This window comes from Myotis myotis, unplaced genomic scaffold, assembly GCF_014108235.1.
Source record: "Myotis myotis isolate mMyoMyo1 unplaced genomic scaffold, mMyoMyo1.p scaffold_m19_p_16, whole genome shotgun sequence".
Taxonomy (NCBI): Eukaryota; Metazoa; Chordata; class Mammalia; order Chiroptera; family Vespertilionidae; genus Myotis; species Myotis myotis.
The window spans coordinates 48,646,902-48,652,901 of record NW_023416320.1 but is presented as its reverse complement, the minus strand read 5'-3'; the positions used below and the strand labels follow the sequence as shown (position 1 = coordinate 48,652,901).

The 6,000-nt window shown below is 36.3% G+C and overlaps 1 pseudogene; it reads right to left on the bottom strand.

Moving 5' to 3' along the window:
* Positions 1-691: 691 nt before the first annotated feature.
* Positions 692-6,000, bottom strand: part of LOC118670507 — a 45,218-nt pseudogene continuing 39,909 nt past the window's right edge.

Genomic DNA, 6,000 nt, shown 5'->3' with positions numbered 1-6,000 from the left:
CTTATGTAAACATTTCACATCCAAAGAAATGGTACCATTACCATAAGTGAAAAACATTAGAAAAGGTAGCTGGTCCTAAAACATGGTTTTTTACATAAAACTAAAACTCAATGAAAAGAATAAAAGAGCTGGATACATTTTAGAGATGACCTAAAAGGCTTAGAAAACAAGTTATTGAAGGAAAAACCCCAAAACAGACATAGACTTTTACAAGTTAACTTTATTTTTAGGTTTATTTGGTCAAGAGTTAAGTTTAAGTTGTAAACGAGAAAAGAAATGAAAAGATCTCTGTATAAGTTTGGTGTTTTGCCTTGATGTTCCAGTGAATTGCAAAAATTTGTGGCAAGTTCTAAGGTTCTGGAAGTTCCAGGCTAGGACTTTACAGAAAGTATGGGGCCTGATTTCAGGATGATCAACAGTTCATCTAAGTGCTTTATTAAGCAGCATCTTTCTAGAAAAGTTGCATTACCCAACAAACTTTGAGAAAACTGTGATAATAGTAGTGAAAACAAGTTAAGTGAATAGTAGTTATCAAATGTGATTTCTTCAAGTTTCATTCTATTGAAGTTAAACAATGATGCCAATGGTATCTTCCTTACTCTTTTAACAAACAATTTACCTTTAGAAAAATATAAGGATAAAAAAGGTAATTGTAAAGCCCTGCAGAGACGAAATCCAATAGTTTTCCTGATTATTGAGGCATCAAATGCCTGACATTGTATTTAGAGGCATCTTGATACTGTGTTATATCAGCAATTCCACAAATTCCTACTCCAACTTGGCCAGTTACACTCTCGGGTGAAGCAAAAACACAACACTCCTCTTTAGTTTGACATGGGTTTGCTGCCACTGTCCTCCTTTGCCTTCCTTCCTTCTTCTACGGGCTTCAGGTTAAATAGTGGAGCACGTCAGCATCACCACAGCCAGCAAAGGTAATTGCAGCGGCACTGTTTTCCTCATCTGCCTCAATTCATAACACTGTCCATCTTCACTCCAGAATGCCATACATCTGCCCCCTACTTTTCATGAATGAGTGGGCTGAGCAGAAGCAAAACAGTCTGAACTTGCAAGAGTTTCTGAAAGTTGAATTGACAGAAGGTCTTTGGTTAGTTCTATAACTTCTTGTAAGTCTTTTATTTTAGCAAATCTTCATTTTCTCCATTTCCAGACAGGGCAGCTTCAACTTGTTGGAGTTGAGCTGTGTAGCTTGCTAGCTCCTCTGACATGTTACCTTGTGTCAGTACTTAAATTTCTATCCATCTTGGCATCTTGGACAGCTTTTAAAGATGCTGTGACACTGTACAAATGATGAAATTAGCATAAATCCTTCCTAAAGGTAAGAGGAAAAAATATCTTCTCAGCCACTATGAGCTAGGTGACTGACCTGAGGCAAAGCTACTGAATGAAATCTCTCTTCTATTCATAGGCAGTAGTTCTACTGATATGTGTGCTGTGGAGGATGGTTGTAAAATTTCTAAATCCTTATATTTGACATGAATGTAAATTTGTAAAACACGTGTACATTAGACTGACTGTCCCATAAATTTTCATGCAACAGATACTCCTACCTCCCTGTAACTTTGATGCCACACATGATTAACTCACTCATGGGCGACTCTGCTCTATCTTGAGGCTCCCTGGGCAACACATTCTATTAGCCCCACAGAAGCTCTTCTTTATCTGACAAGGTCCGTGATGTCTAACCAAACTTCATCAAATCATCCAAGGGTCATAAAGCATTTATTACAACAACAAAAAGTCACCAACTGACATCCGAAAACAAAGCCAAGCTATCAGTTCTGAACTGGTTCCAAACAACCTCCCCAGGTTAGTCTTGGCTGGAGAATGAGTGACAGAAATTCACTCAAAAGTTAACATATTATGAAAGAAATGGTAGAGCCATAAGCAGGTACGTACTGAATCACAACAGAAGAGATGGCATTGTTATAACATGCTAATAAACCACAATGGCAGGTTCCCTTGTCAATCACACATATTATGTCATTTGGGAATATGATTGTTTTCATTGTGAGTTGTTGTTTTTTAGCAGTAATATAGACAGTGAATCAAAGAGACAGAGAAACAACACTATGATTCCCAACCAAAGGACAATTTCTACAAGAATGCTGTGTCAAATTCAACCAGAGATGCAACTGTCTTTTCCCACCACACTTGTGCACACAGAGCAGCCACTTTCAGAAGCAGCACCAGGCTAACTGATGTAGGACAATCTCTGATTTTCCTGGAATTGGCTCTTTAACTTTCCCAGCAGGAAGTTACTGTCTCTAAAAAATCATACAGCATTAGCTAATTGTACAGTGCCCCCAAAGAATTTATGACAAGGCTTTTTGGGAAAGTGTAAACCTTTATACATGTTTATAAAGTCATGCACTATTATGATATATACCCATAATGAAATCATAAATAATACTTCCTGTAGGAGTTGGCTGTTCAATGCCAAAGTGCTTATTAAGAAATTAGTAAGATTATAACATGTCATACTATCATAACATAAAACTTTAAATAGATGTCTTTATTATCTACAGAAAATTAGTCAACAGAAAATAAAAAGTGCAAAATTTTAAAAATCCAATGAAATCGAGTTCAAATTTTTCATAGGGGACCATGCAGTGATGCAGACAGGAAAAGTCATATTAGCAACAAACAATAAACCAAACATATGGGGTGTAAAAGACTAAGGGTAAATGTGTGTTTAATTTTAAAATCACAATTAGACCCAAAATATATTATAAGGCAAAGGAAACACTTCTTATATACAAATAAGATACTGTTCAATAATAAGCCAGGCAGAAATGATGAAATGGTTTTAACAGGTCTTATAAATTGTTGGCTGTGTAGGCAAAAGATAGGATTATAATAATTGCATTTTTGAAGTTAAATAATAGTGACTTAAATGTTAAAAAAAAAAAAGCATAACCTACACCCTGATGATTTGGACTAGCTATTATGTAAAAAAAATGTCCCGATTTTGTGAGAAAGTTGTCAAATTCTAGCTTTATCTCGGGTTCTAAATTTTCCCAAGAGGGAACAAAATTCAAAACCCTAATCCCGACTGAATCTTTCACCTCTCTCTGCTGCAGTAGAAAAAGCTTCCCTGATCCAAGGACTATTTACTACAACGGCTTTTCATTACTCATAGCACAGCAGGTATCAAATGGTAAAGAATCCCACAGTTGTACATATGGTGATCAAAAGTACAAAAAAATCCCAGTTCATCACTATAGACGACTATGATTGATTTGACATTTTATCAGACCAATTACTAGAAATGTGCAAGTGCAGTGGGCCCCCCTTGTGTATCACAGACTTTTTATAGCTCTTAGCAAACAACATTTTAACCCATTGTACGCCATAAGCATCTGTAGACACAAGCCGGACCTTCCCCACATGCCACGTGTGTCTATTAAAAAAAAAAAAAATGTTTCCCTAAGTGGCAGCCCTGACCAACTTTAAAGTCATTTTTCGTGAGAATTTTCAGCTGAAAATATTGAAGAATGCCTGAATTGTAATATATTTATTTTTATAATATTCATTGCAAATTGATTTTTTTTAAATTAAATTCAAAATATCGTGGCTTGTGGGGATGGTTTCCGTTTTGGACACATGGCAGTTTTAAATGCTAATTCTTAGATGCTAATACTCTTGGTTTCAGCAGTTTTCACTGCATCCTCTATATATTATTTACTCGCACAAACAACCTGGCAACTGTAGCTACTTACTGTGTAATGTAAGCCTAAAGATTAGGCCAGCGTTACCACTTAGCAGTTACCACAAATATGTTCAAGTGAACATGAATTAAGGGTTATTCATAATGGCTTCATAAGATTTGAAGTAAAATTCCTGCAGAGGTAACTCTTTTAATTGCCAGTATGATTCAGATTCAATTTTCCAATTCTTACCATTTTCAGTATTTATCAAAAAGATCAAGAAAACACTGAAGGTCAAAAGAACAGAGGGAGCATTTGGCCCAGTAATCCCTCTTCTAGGAATATATCCCAAGAAACTAGAAACAACAGTGAGAAAGGATATATGCGCCCCTAGTTCATAGCAGCACAATTCACCATAGCTAAGGCTTGGAAACAGCCTAAGTGCCCATCAGCTGATGAGTGGATTAAAAAACTGTGGTACATCTACACAATGGAGTACTATGCTGTAAAAAAGAAGGAACTCTTACCATTTGCAATAGCATGGATGGACCTGGAGAGCATTATGCTAAACAAAAGAAGCCAGTAAGAGAAAGATAAATATCACTTAATCTCACTCATTTGTGGAATATAGTGAACTAGTAGCCCGGTGCACGAAATTCGTGCACATTAAAAGGGAATTAATTGCCCTAACTGGTTTGGCTCAGTGGATAGAGCATCGGCCTACTGACTCAAGGGTCCCGGGTTCGATTCTGGTCAAGGGCATGTACCTTGGTTGCAGGCACATCCCCAGTGGGGAGTGTGCAGGAGGCAGCTGTTCGATGTTTCTCTCTCATCGGTGTTTCTAACTCTCTATCCCTCTCCCTGCCTCTCTGTAAAAAATCAATTTTTTTTTAAAAAAGGGAATTAATTAGCAGAGATATTTTAATATTGTTATTTGCCCTTTCACTATAATAGAAGTGTGAGAGATGAAAGGAAATTAGTAAAATGTATATGAAAATAATATATAAATTTATTGGTAAATAAACAGTAACAAAAGGCTATAACAAGAACAGAGGCACGATATAAAAACGACAAAAACATGATATGAAAACAACAAAAACATGATATGAAAACAACAAAGACATGATATAAAAACAACAGTGATGCAAACAATGACTGATAAAGTGATTAAACTTATTCTAATATCTCCCTGTACACCACATTAAGAGTGAAAACACTTTCAGAGTGCTTGACTAATTTCCCTTGTGATGAAGTATTTAGAACTTTAACTCTAATGTCACATGCTCTTCAAACTCGAGAGAAAGCAACATATAACTGACCATGTGTGAAAACAGGTTCCTACTCTGTCTAGAGTTTGTCCTTGTGATTTATTAATAATCATTGCAAATGTTGGCATCATGGGAAACTGTTGTCGAATTAATTTAAATGGGAGGCCAGTGTCAGATGGAGACAAATCAATTCTTGGAATCAGAACAACCTCTCCCTCTGTAGATCCTGTTAATACTTCAGCTTCGATAATGTTAGGTCATAATCTTTTGCTAATAAATCTGGTACCATTACAAAGACCCCATTTACTATTAAGATTTCTCAATAGCATGATGATTGCACTTACTTTCAATTTTAATTTATGACACAGCATTCCCAAAGGAGTAATACTATTAAGAAATTCGATGGCAAAATTTTCCTTTTCAGCATCATCTGTGGAATCAATGGAATCATCACTCAAATATGTGTGAAAATCTCCATCGAGTATATCCAAAACTTGTTCATTTAATTTTTGAACGTGCTCATTTTTTGGACAAAGAATTTCATGTTTAGATATATTTTTAATATTATCTATAGATAGACTATTTCCAAAGGTAGCTTCAATAATAGATCCATTACAAATCATTTCACAGGGGATTTCAATAATATCCATTCTTAAATGAAAGGTTCTTCCACCGAGAAGTAAATTTGCAGCAATTCCTGTAGATGCTGTAGGTAAAATAGTACCACAACAACCTCTAATATAATGTATTAAAACTTTATTGTGGGGAGCCACTACAGTGTTTTGGACAGCTTCAAGGCTTGGACTGATGAGAGGGCACAGTCCTCTCATTGCCACGTGCAAGTCCCAGCTTGGAGGACAGGGCCTTCCCAGCACAATTATAGCCAACAACTATAGTTGTAAGCTTGAATCTATGGTCCAAACACTTGGCCCTGCATGCCTGAGTGATGTAGGCATAGAGTTCAGGTTCATGTAGGATTGAAACCCAGGAGAATGTTGTAAACATCTTGGTGACACCCTTACTTTGCCTTGTGGCATCTGCTATAAAATTAAGACACGGCTGTG